Below are 15,206 nucleotides of genomic sequence, written 5' to 3'. Positions count from 1 at the left end.
ACGACGGTTTTTGGGGAAACAGCTCGGAGATTTAACAATGCTCCTACAAAGGTTCTACTGATAAACTTAGCCTTAAGATGCTTTTTGGGAAACCGGGCCCAGATGGTCTCCATAGGAAATGTTGTGAAAATATTGGGCTTAGGCTACATGCCCTGTTATTTAGACTTAACACCGATTTGTAGGTGATCAGTCCTGCTACTGATAGCCAATGGGAACTGATATGAACAGGTTTAGGCTGGTCATCTAGGATATGTAGGCCATATCTGAAGTACAGTACCAGTCAAAAGTTTGGACACCTACTCATTCCAGGGTTTTTCTTAATTTTTTTTTACATTACATTTTTACATAGGGTCCAGAGTTTTACTGGTTAGGTTAACAGATAAGGATAAACTCTGGGCCCCAGGAGGTAAAATGGCCCCCCTACTCTGGGACCTATGGTGCCACCAGTCTGGTGCAGTTGCCAGTTATCATCAGGTATGTGGATGATCAGGCCGTTATTCAGGAATGTTTCTTGGGCTACTGGGAGGAGGTCGTCGGGTAAGTTTGGCTGTATACATAGCTTGGGCTTTGTCGAGTAAGGCTTAAACTATGTATTTAGATTGTAGTTAGGTATTGTAGGTAGGTATCGTGGGTTGTTGTAGGTAGTTATTGTATGTAATTATTGTAGGTTAGTATTGTATTCGGGGGTGCCGGGTGTAGCACGAAGCTAGCTAGCTAACTCACCACCTGGACTAGCTGGCGAGTAGCTATTAGCAACGGTATAGTTGTTTCACGCCTAAGAGTGCCTGTAATTACGCCAGCTGGCTGCCTACAATAATTACATACAATAACTGCCTACCATTCAGCTGTTTTCTAACCTCATTGTCTGAACCGTTAACGTTAGGTAGCAAGTGGCTACTGTGCTTGAAAATTAGCAAGCTTGTTGCAACCTGGATAGCTACTTGTAAACAATAGCTGGAACGACCGAGCGAACAGACGCGAACTGGCTGAGTCAATTCAGTGGCTAGCTTTGCACTTGGCTAGCTAACACTAGCTGCTAGGGGTAAATCATAACCTACACTTGTGTTTTTTTTCGCTCAAGGAATTCGGGACATGGGTGACTAGTTAACGTTAGTTTGGCTCTCTCTGTGTGTTCGTGCCATGAAAGGAGGGGTTCTTCTTTGTCTGAAAGCAATGGCTAGCTAGTTTGCTAACTATTCTAGCTAACTAACTGGCTGAATAAGTTGACGACGGACTTGCTCAAGCTGTCCGGACTAACCCACAATGTTAGACACGGACACGAACGATCTGCTTGCGTGTTGATACACTGGTGGTTGTTGTGGCTGAGTATTGGCGCTAAACCCTGCTGTTGGAGACCGGCATGCTAGCTGGCTGTGGCGTCTTATGACGAGGTGCCCGGACGTTTTTCATTGAATAATACTGCACCTAGTTAGCTAGCTGAATAAACTAGGTTAGTCTATTCCTAGAAAACATTGAACCGCTGTAGTTTACAACAATTATAGTTTCTGAGGTGGAAGTTGGGAGAGTTATATTTGGGAGTTGTGGTGAGGGAGGCCCCGCTCTCTCCTTTCCCAGATGTTTAGTTCATTTTATTCCGATCTCCTCTGCATTACTGTAGCCATCTGCTGCAGCCTGTCAACTATGCCTCTGCCTATCCCTGTTCTCTCCTCTCCGCACAGGCTACACAAACACCTCACACTGCGTGGCTGCTGCCTCTCTAACCTGGTGGTCCCTGCATGCACGACCCACGTGGAGTTCCAGGTCTCAGGCAGCCTCTGGAACTGCCGTTCTGCTGCCAACAAGGCAGACTTCATCCCAGCCTATGCTACCCTCCAGTCCCTCGACTTCTTGGCGCTGACGGAAACATGGATTACCACTGAAAACACTGCTACTCCTGCTGCTTTCTCCTCGTCTGACCATGTGTTCTCGCATACCCCGAGAGCATCTGGTCAGCGGGGTGGTGGCACAGGAATCCTCATCTCTCCCAAGTGGACATTCTCAATTTTTCCCCTGACCCATCTGTCTATCTCCTCATTTGAATTCCATGCTGTCACAGTCACTAGCCCATTTAAGCTTAATATCCTTGTCATCTATCGCCCTCCAGGTTCCCTTGGAGAGTTCATCAATGAGCTTGACGCCTTGATAAGTTCCTTTCCTGAGGATGGCTCACCCCTCACAGTTCTGGGGGATTTCAACCTCCCTACGTCTACATTTGACTCATTTCTCTCTGCCTCCTTCTTTCCACTCCTCTCCTCTTTTGACCTCACCCTCTCACCGTCCCCCCTACTCACAAGGCAGGCAATACGCTTGACCTCATCTTTACTAGATGCTGTTCTTCTACTAATCTCACTGCAACTCCCCTCCAAGTCTCCGACCACTACTTTGTATCCTTTTCTGTCTCCCTCTCCTCCAACACTACTCACTCTGCCCCTACACAGATGGTAATGCGCCGTCGCAACCTTCGCTCTCTCTCTCCCGCTACTCTCTCCTCTTCCATCCTATCATCTCTTCCCTCTGCTCAATCATTCTCCCTCCAATCTCCTGATTCTGCCTCCTCAACCCTCCTCTCCTCCCTTTCTGCATCCTTTGACTCTCTATGTCCCCTATCCTCCCGGCCGGCTCGGTCCTCCCCTCCAGCTCCGTGGCTTGATGACTCATTGCGAGCTCACAGAACAGAGCTCCGGGCAGCTGAGCGGAAATGGAAGAAAACTAGACTCCCTGCAGACCTGGCATCTTTTCACTCCCTCCTCTCTACATTTTCTTCATCTGTTTCTGCTGCTAAGGCCACTTTCTACCACTCTAAATTCCAAGCATCCGCCTCTAACCCTAGGAAGCTCTTTGCCACATTCTCCTCCCTGCTGAATCCCCCCCTCCCTCTCTGTGGATGACTTCGTCAACCATTTTGAAAAGAAGGTTGACGACATCCGATCCTCGTTTGTCAAATGACACTGCTGGTCCTGCTCACACTGCCCTACCCTATGCTTTGACTTCTTTCTCCCCTCTCTCTCCAGATAAAATCTTGCGACTTGTGACGGCAGGCCACCCAACAACCTGCCCGCTTGACCCTATCCCCTCCTCTCTTCTACAGACCATCTCCGGTGACCTTCTCCCTTACCTCACCTCGCTGATCAACTCATCCTTGACCGCTGGCTATGTCCCTTCCGTCTTCAAGAGAGCGAGAGTTGCACCCCTTCTCAAAAAACCAACACTCGATCCCTCTGATGTCAACAACTACAGACCAGTATCCCTTCTTTTCTCTCCAAAACTATTGAGCGTGCCGTCTTTAGCCAACTCTCTTGCTATCTCTCTCAGAATGACCTTCTTGATCCAAACCAGTCAGGTTTCAAGACTGGTCATTCAACTGAGACTGCTCTTCTCTGTGTCACAGAGGCTCTCCGCACTGCTAAAGCTAACTCTCTCTCCTCTGCTCTTGTCCTTCTAGACCTGTCTGCTGCCTTTGATACTGTGAACCATCAGATCCTCCTCTCCACCCTCTCCGAGCTGGGCATCTCCGGCGCGGCTCACTATTGGATTGCGTCCTACCTGACCGGTCGCTCCTACCAAGTGGCGTGGCGAGAAGCTGTCTCCGCACCACGTGCTCTCACCACTGGTGTCCCCCAGGGCTCAGTTCTAGGCCCTCTCCTATTCTCGCTATACACCAAGTCACTTGGCTCTGTCATATCCTCACATGGCCTCTCCTATCATTGCTACGCAGACGACACACAACTAAACTTCTCCTTTCCCCCTTCTGATAACCAGGTGGTGAATCGCATCTCTGCATGACTGGCAGACATATCAGTGTGGATGACGGATCACCACCTCAAGCTGAACCTCGGCAAGACGGAGCTGCTCTTCCTCCCGGGGAAGGACTGCCCATTCCATGATCTCCCATCACGGTTGACAACTCCGTTGTGTCCTCCTCCCAGAGTGCAAAGAGCCTTGGCGTGACCCTAGACAACACCCTGACATCAAGGCGGTGACCCGATCCTGTAGGTTCATGCTCTACAACATTCGCAGAGTATGACCCTGCCTTACACAGGAAGCGGCACAGGTCCTAATCCAGGCACTTGTCATCTCCCGTCTGGATTACTGCAACTCGCTGTTGGCTGGGCTCCCTGCCTGTGCCATTAAACCCCTACAACTCATCCAGAATGCCGCAGCCCGTCTGGTGTTCAACCTTCCCAAGTTCTCTCACGTCACCCCGCTCCTCCGCACACTCCACTGGGTTCCAGTTGAAGCTCGCATCTGCTACAAGACCATGGTGCTTGCCTACGGAGCTGTGAGGGGAACGGCACCTCCGTACCTTCAGGCTCTGATCAGTCCCTACACCCAAACGAGGGCACTGCGTTCATCCACCTCTGGCCTGCTGGCTCCCTACCTCTGCGGAAGCATAGTTCCCGCTCAGCCCAGTCAAAACTGTTCGCTGCTCTGGCACCCCAATGGTGGAACAAGCTCCCTCACGACGCCAGGACAGCGGAGTCACTCACCACCTTCCGGAGACATTTGAAACCCCACCTCTTTAAGGAATACCTGGGATAGGATAAAGTAATCCTCATAGCAAGTCTCATAGCAAAGGGTCTGAATGCCTTTGTAAATAAGGCATTTCAGGTTTTTATTTTTAGTACATTTGCAAACATTTCTAAAAACCTGTTTTCGCTTCATCATTATGGGGTACTGTGTGTAGATTGATGAGGATTTTTATTTTGTTTAATCCATTTTAGAATCAGGCTGTAACGTAACAAAATGTGGAAAAAGGGAAGGGGTCTGAATACTTTCCGAATGCCATTTGGAAGATATATTCTTGTTTTACTGAACTATCACAATAATAAATAGAATGTTAGACCACACATTTTGGACATACTTGGACATTGTCCCAGGTCATTGAGAACGTTCCGTACATCACAGTTTCCTCCTGTGAATAGGCCAGTCTCCTCTTAAATATCTTAGTCTGGAATTAACATTTAGATTACTGACATACACGTAATAACCACTCATTGTACTCATAAATAAGGTAGCCTGTGTAATCACCTTCAGAATTATGAAATAGGCTGAATCAGATTGTGTTTACATATGTTTAAGACTCACACTTACATCAGCCTGTTTCTTCCACTTCATGATCTGGGTATCATTGCCGACCCTCAACCTGTTAACATGTCCTCTAGTGGCATCAGAACATAGGCAGATGGCCATGGAGTTCAGAGTGAAGAATATCTTCTCACAGCATCCTCCCCTCCACAGCTCCATCTCCAGGCATGTTGGTACAAACTTCATTTTATTTTGCCTGCTGGTGAACAAGGCCATTGACAGCACCATCCATGTCCCTCTGTCAAGGAGGTCCTGCTTCTTACGTTGAAAGTCGTCTCTGAAAAGAGGAGACATTAGAAGCTTTCTTCTCTTAGTTTTCTCTTTTGTCTCGGACAAGGCTTACATGTCAGAGGCGTACTTACTTTACTAATTTACTTGTAGAAACGGTACAACTATATACAACATGTCAATTGTGAAATGATTGATATTGGACATCTAGTGTGAACATGATATTGGGTTAATCCTCACATTGTGGTGATTTCTCTACCTTTGATGAGGTCTACTTTGAGGTTTCTGGCCTGGGGAAGGGTTGCCCTCTAACAGGTGGTCATCAAAGGTGCCTTCTCCTCTACCCACGCCAGAGTCTCACTCCAGGAAAAGGTCTGAAAGACCTCTGTCTCCACCAGTTGGGACAAGGGACCATCTTTTTCCTGCGCTAACTCCTTTTCTCTGAAAGTACATAGAAATTGCACAAACCTATTATCCTACATTGTAGATATATGGTATGGCATATCAACTGAATTATAATCTCAAGTCTAAAAAACAATCACTCTTATCACATACTTCTACTACCTTCCCTCTTGATGATGTCCTCTTTGTACTTCTTCACGTGTGACCTCATAAACAAAGCATGGAGGTATTGATGGCAATCCAGGTAATATCTGGCCCTGGCAAGGGGACCAGACCCATAGACTGGAGGTGTCCTCTTCACCTCGGGGACAGGGGACTTTGTTGGTCTTCCAGACAATCTCACCTTCTTCATCTTAGCTGGTGTAACAGCCAATCTCACCTTCTTCACCTTAGCTGGTGTAACAGCCAATCCCACCTTCTTCTCCTTAGCTGGTGTAACAGCCAATCTCACCTTCTTCTCCTTAGCTGGTGTACCAGCCAATCTCACCTTCTTCACCTTAGCTGTGTGTGTGTGTGTGTGTGTGTGTGTGTGTGTGTGTGTGTGTGTGTGTGCTATATAGTAAATGCTATATATATATTATATGCTTATATATTGATCATTATATATTATATTTATATAAATGACGGTAGTGTGTATATATATATATATATATATATATATATATATATATATATATATATATATATATATATATATATATATATATAATATAATGTGTAAAACTAGCAGTGTGAATGTTAAAACAATAAATGTTATAGAATAAGAGTTTACTGAAAATAATATAAGTAATTAAGTGAATAATTAAACAAATGTAGTGAATATGTCTGTTTGTAAATGAAACCTAGGCTATACAATTATTGTAATATGTAAATAAACATATCTTTCTATGCTTTATCTTTCCTGGTTGTTATTTCTCAGTGTCTCTGGACAGAAAATGTGCCAAGTCAATAAAGTTATACGCCACATTTTGTGTTTCCTGACGCCTGTAATGATCTGCGAAATGTTGATTGGTTGACAGCCCATCTGCAGATTGTGTGATTTGATTGGACAACGAGTATTTGGAGACCTTGGTCTAAGTCATTGGATATTCAATTGATACAGTTGCAAAAAAAGGAGCAAAAAGTCGGTGGTTGAATTTCATTACGTTTAATGAAAAAGTATGGATTTCAGCAAAAAAAGAAAGACACGCAACTACAGAGGACAAACATTTTATGATTCATTATTTTTTGAAGTATTGACCTTGGGAGAATACATAGCCTTTTTAGTGTTTTTCAAAATTGTTATTACACGACAAGTTCAAGCCAATTTTGTCTGCATTTTCAAATGATATATACTTATGTCTTATGCCTTAATTGTAGTAGCGTAACTGTGTTGTGAGATCTTAACTAGAACAATAAGAAACTATTACTGGATATAGTCAATGGGATAGTTGTTGTCATGGTAGACTTTTAAAACTAATTATGTGGCTGGCCACCCCTTTACAACTCGGAAGGCATGGTTTTGCAGATAAATGAGTAAACGTGAACTACACTCTTAAAATAAAAGCTTCCTGTAGGATCCTTTAGGATAATATAAGGTAAAAAATATACCTTAAGATGAATATCCAAGCCTATACTCTGCCATCAGCTCGTTGTTGAACCGTTGTAGACTTCAGGGGTTCTTTGAAGAAGCCTTTTCAAAAGAGGGGTTCGGTTTGGAACCAGCAGCGCCCTCGTGAGTAAAGGCCGCTCGAGCGCAGAATTCAAATTGAGACCGTTGGTCAAAAGACAACTGGAAGCGGGAAGCGCGCGGATGGTTGGAGAGACGCGACCAATAAGAGATGACTTGCATCGGATTGACGTGAAAGGTGAGTGAACCTTAGCTATTCGCTAGCTAAGATAATAATTCATCAAACTACTATCAAATTACTAAAAAACAATACATGATGTAATGTACTCTTGGTTTTTCATCAGCTAGCCAAGCTACATAGCCTGTAATGTTAGCTGGTAATTGTTGTATAAATGTTGGTACGTTTTAGCTAACGTTAGCTACAGTAACTAGCTAGTTAAAGTTACTGTAACGTTAGCTAACTTTAGCTAGCTAGACTCAATATTGAGAAATTGTAGTCATTTAAACCCATGATATACTTTCTCACCATCTCCTTCCATCCTTCTCCCGTTAGTACCTGGCTTATCCTGCCCCTGTCCAGTTAAGTGGTGGAGAGTTTGGGAGCTGTGAACTCGGATAGAAAAATGTATCAACCGCCACGAACAGGTAAAACAGACACACACACACACACACAGATGACCCAATGTAGATTATGTTCGACTTGACAAAAAGAAGAATACATAAAGCAGATTAGTTAGATGCATTTGATATTGAATACTCATGTTGTTTATGTTGTGTTTGTGTCTAATTGATGTCTTTCAGGTTGGTGTATTGGGGCGGATTGTTCTGTCCTCTGTATTTCAGACCAAAGCAAGACAATGTTTAAAGCTCGCTATGGATCTACTAACAGGTTAGCCTCTATAAAGTCTTTGTATGTATTTGAAGTGTGATTATAGTGTGTTCTGTGTTACTCCTTTGTCAATCCAATACTAACTGAATAGTGAATCAATCAATCAATACAGTTTGATTGTAGTGTGTTTTATGTAATTCCTTCATCTTTTCCAACACTAACTGAATGGTGAATGAATGTATTTGCAGTCAATCAATCAATCAATCAATACAGTGTTTGAACAAAATTAAACTCCAGTTGAAGAACTGGGACAAGCTCCAAATCTCATTGTGGGGTAGGCCACATGTTATGAAGATGGTTAAAGCTCCTAAACGGAATTACTTCATCAGCATGTTTCCACTGTCCATACCTGCCTACACCTTTAACACCATAGACAAAATGATTCATTTGGACTATTAAAAGGGCCAGGATGAACCAAGCTAGATTACAGGTAAAGACTTAGAAGGGAGGATTAAAGGTCCCTAACATGTAATTATAGCAAGAAGCCTTTATAACTGCCCAAATAGACTCTGTTTATTGAGAACTCTAATAGGCCAATTTGGGTTGACATGGAAGAATAACTTAATGCCCCATTTGGAGCATCATATTATCTGAGTCAACACTTAAATGTTGGACTGCAGAATCCAATAATGTCCCATACTAAGAAATATGGCATCAGATACATAAGAGACAGACATCTTCACCTTTCCTGACAAGCTCTGCTTCTTTATGGAACAACCATAAATACAAATTAGGAGGAAAGGTGGTTGTCTGGAAAGAGTGGAATAGGTTTTGTTTTAGCCTCAACACTAATACATTTCACTTTTGCGCTATGTGTCAACTTGAATTTGAGTGTGGCTGTGGAAGACTGGTCCCTTGATGATGTCTGCAAGTGGCTGAGTACCAATGATCTCCATGATTCCATCCCATCATTCCAAGGTTCACAATCTTTCTGAAGAATGCCAACTCTCTTCAATTGTCCACTTTGCAACGAGCAAACTTTCTCTGTGTCCAGACGACTCACACACATCGGCCTCTATCACCAGCATGAACCACATTTTCTAATTACCTGTGGACATAATGGGTGTGGGAAAACAAATAGATGTTTCAGCGCCTATCGGTCACACATCTACCAAAACCACAGAGCTTTTAAGCGCCAACTTAGATGAGAATTGCCCTCATGATGAATTTGAGACTGGGACTGATCCCATTGAAGATGACATGAGCGATGTAGAGAGTCTGCCAGAGGCTGAATATGTTCAAGCCACAGAGATCAACACTGAGCAGCTAATTGAAGGTCTCAAAATCAATATCTGTCTTTTTATTTTGAAAATCAGGAAAGAACACTGCATCCCAGTTACGGTACAGAATAGCATTGTTGAGGACCTCAGAACCATTTTTGATGCATTTATGACAGGTTTCCCTCAGGTTTCATCTTACAAATAAGCAAATAAACGTGGATGAAGATGGGACTTGCTTAACAACTCTGCAGTATTTGAGGAATGCATTAGATGCATAAGCTCTGAGTGGATGCTGGAGCATTACTGTGTGAAAGAATTGGGCATGGTCCGGCCAATTGAAGTACCACTGAGCAACAAAGAAGGTTATATAACAAGGTCATTTCAATCCAGCTACATGGTCCCCAGGGTATATGAATATAAAGAGACACGAGACAAAACAATGGACCTGTAGAATGGAATAAGTTATAAGACCTCTATGATTAATTTCATTTGTCAGTTCTTCCAGCTAATGTGAGATGTTTAGATGACATTTGAGGACACATCCTGTAATTTAGCTGGCCATCTTTTCCCCTCCCTTTCTGCCTGTCCTCCCCCTTCCCTTCTAAGTTCAAGTTGGTTTATTTGTCATATACATGGAGTTAACAGTGCAATGAAATGCTGACTAGCAGGTTAACCTCTTGACAACAACAATAGAACAAGTCAGTAGCTAAGTTAATATAAAGAGTAATACAATAGTAATAAACCCTGCATTCATAACTATCCTTAACATACCTGGGGTGTTTCTGGGATAGAGGGTTGATATAAAAGTCAATATAATCAGCAATACAGGAAGATTCTGAGACACAATCACTTACTATTGGTCAGCCGTAGGGAACCGCCAACGTCTCAGGAGATATGTATTTTAGGCAGTAAGTAAAACTGCCTAGGCCTTGGAGAATCTGCCCCAAAAAGATAGACCATCTGTTTATCTGTAATGTACTTATCCTCATATAGTTTACTCACTATCTCCTGGATTAATCTTTGTGTTTTCCGGTTGTGTTGAGTGGGACAATGGAACATAGTGCTTACCATTATCCTATTGTCTATTGGCTTCAAGAAGATATTCACTTTATCCATTACAACAATCTGAGCCCCCTTATCTGCTGGTTTAATCACTATATTCTGATGTTCAATGTTTCTAGAGCTTGATTTTTTGAAAAATGTGTAAGGTTAAGCTGATATACAGGTCTGGTTCTGAATTGTGAAAAGGAAGCCACATCCCTACGTATAACAGTCTGTATAGTTTCTGACACTGACTCCAACTGAGGTTCCCAATGTGAGGGGGTTGGAAATAGTATATGAGGAAAATCTGTTTCATAATCAAAATGATCTAATAACTTCAATCTTCTATGATAGAAGTGTAGATCCCTCCGGAGCTCCCTGCAGTCCACCTGTTTAGGAGTTGGTATGAAAGTCAGTCCTCTTTCTAGAACCTCACTCTCGGCTTGGTTGAGCCCAATGGGACATTGCTGGTCAAGACCTCAAATCGGTTGTGAAGTGGAGCATTACATGGGCAAAGGCAGAAATGGGACCAATGACAGATTCTTCACATCAATTTCCCTGTCAGACAAGTTGATTGTAAAGAAGACTAGCTGCTCAGAACAGTGAACACACAAAGGCAGAAGCTGCTGGTAAAGCAACACTCACGGTGTGATGGAGAGTGGTAAAGCAACACTCATGGTGTGATGGAGAGTGGTAAAGCAACACTCACGGTGTGATGGAGAGTGGTAAAGCAACACTCACGGTGTGATGGAGAGTGGTAAAGCAACACTCACGGTGTGATGGAGAGTGGTAAAGCAACACTCACGGTGTGATGGAGAGTGGTAAAGCAACGGTGTAAAGATGAAAAATAAATAAGTGTTAGCTTCCTCAGCACCATGCACCCCACTGTTGCCACCGGCGGTGACCAGAAGAAGAAACCGGAGACAGTGACAGACTACAATCACACAAAGGTATATACAGTATCTCTACCATATACAGATAGCCTTCCCATCAGCCAAACACCAAATAGGATCCCCTTTTATTATATTACATTCATATTATTACTATTAGTATTATCATTCTATATAATTATAACCTTTTCTATTCTATTTTATTTTTGTGGATGCTAGACCAGATGTCCAGGCTGTACTCTGTAAAAGGGGGGTACTCTCCTCTGGCCTGTTGACTGTACTCTGTAAAAGGGGTACTCTCCCTGGCCTGTTGACTGTACTCTGTAAAAGGGGGTACTCTCCTCTGGCCTGTTGACTGTACTCTGTAAAAGGGGGTACTCTCCGCTGGCCTGTTGAGGTGTTCTACAATGTGCTCGACTTGACTGCTATCAACACGTGTTGTACAAGCAATGCCTTGACAAGACAGTCAGCAGGAGACATTTCATCATGGATCTGGCATGTGAGCTTGGTGAGAACCAAATGAATGCAGAGAAAGAAGCTACAGTCACCAAGCAGGCCGCCAAGACAGCAGGTCCTGCTCTCCCTCTTCCCCAAGCACCACAGCTCCCACTGGGGAAAAATACACAATGTCAAGACAGCAGGTCCTGCTCTCACTCTTCCCCAAGCACCAAAGTTCCCACTGGGGAAAAATACACAATGTCAAGACAGTAGGTCCTGCTCTCCCTCTTCCCCAAGAACCACAGCTCCCACTGGGGAAAAAGACACAATGTCAAGACAGCAGGTCCTGCTCTCCCTCTTCCCCAAGCACCACAGCTCCCACTGGGGAAAAATACACAATGTCAAGACAGCAGGTCCTGCTCTCCCTCTTCCCCAAGAACAACAGCTCCCACTGGGGAAAAAATACACAATGTCAAGACAGCAGGTCCTGCTCTCCCTCTTCCCCCAAGCACCACAGCTCCCACTGGGGAAAAATACACAATGCCAAGACAGCAGGTCCTGTTCTCCCTCTTCCCCAAGCACCACAGCTCCCACTGGGGAAAAATACACAATGTCAAGTCGGCAGGTGCACACCGAACAAGGCCCATGAAAACTGTGTGCAGGGCAACCGATTTGATTTGTTTGTGGACCTGAAGCATAAAGAGAAAACGTGATTGGTTCATGTGTAAAGGCTCGGTACAGTGTCTGATACAATCAACACATTATTGTTTTTACAACTTGTCATGAATATATTTCCACAAAAATGTATTTATGCAATTCATCCTTTACAATTGTTCATGCACTGGTGCTTTTGTTTAGGAACACAGCAAATCATTTCACCTGAACACCTGGCTGGTTATATTATTATTATAATACTTTTTTCATTTGTACTTTGTCAAAATAAACTGTAAATTGACTTTATTAACTCTATTACTAATTGAATCTACAAATACAGTTGATTAAATGGTTTACACTGTAATGTTTTTATTGTAAGGGAAACAGAAATAGGCTTTACTTTGTAGAATTAACTATTGTTGTTATTTTATTGATATATTTCCACTAATATTTCTTCATGCAATAAATAATTTACAACAGTTAATGCACTATTTATCAAGCGTTTATTTATCAACCATGTTTGCACACCTTGCACCTTGCTGGTTGATATGCATCTGATGCATATGCTAAAGTAGACGCCTGTCAACTTTCTCTAGCGGGTTCTTATATGCTGAAAGAACAGGCGGTTCTAGTGTTAAGGACTGGTAGCTCATGCATTCACTCATGCTGACCGTCGTGCTTTCAGAAACGTTGGTTTGCTGTCTGGCTTAATGCTAAGCTTCCCTGTAATGTCGTTCATACTACCCAGCTGTCCATTAAAGACTTCTCCATGTTTCTTTAAAGATGGCAGGTAGGTCTGTGTCTCCATGTGGCATTGTATGCACTGATGGTCAGTCCAGTGTGATTTTCTCCAACTACGAACATCCCAGTAGTGATGCATAGTCTCCTTTCACAAAATAGAGTGGCAGCTTTTCAGTTTATCTGTTTACCTGAACTGTGACATCAGTGATGCCTCTCACAGCAACAGATTCACCTGTGTAAGTCTTTAACACAAGGTGCGCTTGTTGAAGTGGAAGGTGTTTCAGTGTCTTTTTTTCTGACACAAGAGATACAGCTGCCCCTGTGTCAATCTCCATACCCACCGGCTGTCCCTCTAGCAAGGGAGACATAGTAGCCGTGCGGCCCGCCAGGAAAAAGTCAGGATTTTCAGTGTGACTTCCTGGTCTGATGAGACACTCACCTCAGTGTTCTCTTACTCAACAGTGTGAACATGTCTATTTGTCTTTCGTTGGAATGTCTGTTTCTTGTTTCCCGTTTTTGTGATTTCTCTGTTCTCTTTTTGTTTCTGGAGGCTTGTTCGATGTTGCCCTTTTTACCACAGACTGGACAATCCATGTCCTTAAACCAGCATGTAGAAGCTTGATGTCCCTTTTTACCACAGACTGGACAATCCATGTCCTTCCACCAACATGTAGAAGCCTGATGTCCCTTTTTACCACAGGCTGGACAATCCATGTCCTTCCACCAGCATGTAGAAGCCTGATGTCCCTTTTTACCACAGGCTGGACAATCCATGTCCTTCCACCAGCATGTAGACACCTGATGTCCCACCTTGCCACAGTGGAAGCATGTGACTTGATTTCCCGGTCATTGATTTTCAGTTGAAACTCTGTGATCAACTTTTTATTTATTTGGAAGGAACACAGACAAGAACAAATAGCAGCAGTAATGTTTATACAACTAGAGACACAATACTGTTAAAACATACATCAGAACAAATAGCAGCAGGAATGGTTATACAGCTAGAGACACAATACTGTTAAAATATATATCAGTATATTATGGAAACTAGTTATTGCAGATAAATACAATTATAATAAACCACATATACAATCACCCACCTCAGCTGCATCTGCCCTCCCTCCAACCCCTCCTGGGACCACCCCAACCCATCCTCCAACCCCTCCTGGGACTACCCCAACCCACCCTCCAACCCCTCCTGGGACCACCCCAACCCACCCTCCAACCCCTCCTGGGACTACCCCCCAACCCACCCTCCAACCCCCTCCTGGGACCACCCCAACACACCCTCCAACCCCTCCTGGGACCACCCCAACCCACCCTCCAACCCCTCCTGGGACCACCCCAACCCACCCTCCAACCCCTCCTGGGACCACCCCCAACACACCCAACTTGATCTCCATTAAATTATATACTAAATCAAGGTACACATTTGCACAAAAATGATAATTAACGGTCAATCTGTTGGGTAAAACCCACTACAGGAGTTATTTTATGGTTTCAGCTGCAATTATTGTTTGGCTAGCCCCATGGATCCTAGCAGTGGATAGTTCTAAATAAATGATATCTATAAAACTGCTGATCCAATGAGGTGTGGTGGTTGCCATCTTAGTTCCAACATCTTTTTAGCTGCTGTCCAACCTGACAACATTATACGTCTTTGCTGTAATGACAGTGGTGAATTATAATTCAGTAATAACAGTTTGGGGGAAAAAGGTATAATAATAATAATAATATGCCATTTAGCAGACGCTTTTATCCAAAGCGACTTACAGTCGTGCGTGCATACATTTTTGTGTATGGGTGGTCCCGGGGATCGAACCCACTACCTTGGCGTTACAAGCGCCGTGCTCTACCAGCTGAGCTACAGAGGACCACAGAGGAGGTATGAGGATACCTCTTTCCAAAACATGTCCCCTGGTCACTCCCAGTACATATGATTAAAGGAGCCCAAGGCACCTTGATTACATAGATCACACAGAGGAGCGGTTGTGATTTCTATTAAATTA

General features: G+C 43.7%; 1 long non-coding RNA gene across 1 annotated transcript; it reads left to right on the top strand.

Moving 5' to 3' along the window:
- The first annotated feature begins 7,459 nt into the window (after positions 1 to 7,459).
- On the top strand, positions 7,460 to 8,216 carry LOC123483052. Its single transcript, XR_006658050.1, has 3 exons — positions 7,460 to 7,562; positions 7,878 to 7,969; positions 8,126 to 8,216. It is a non-coding gene; the product is annotated as an uncharacterized LOC123483052 (long non-coding RNA).
- Positions 8,217 to 15,206: the final 6,990 nt, after the last annotated feature.

The sequence above is a fragment of the Coregonus clupeaformis genome, unplaced genomic scaffold, assembly GCF_020615455.1.
Source record: "Coregonus clupeaformis isolate EN_2021a unplaced genomic scaffold, ASM2061545v1 scaf0017, whole genome shotgun sequence".
In the NCBI taxonomy this organism is placed as follows: Eukaryota; Metazoa; Chordata; class Actinopteri; order Salmoniformes; family Salmonidae; genus Coregonus; species Coregonus clupeaformis.
Note: the sequence above shows the minus strand (reverse complement) of the source record. Positions and strands in the feature narration are given on the sequence as shown.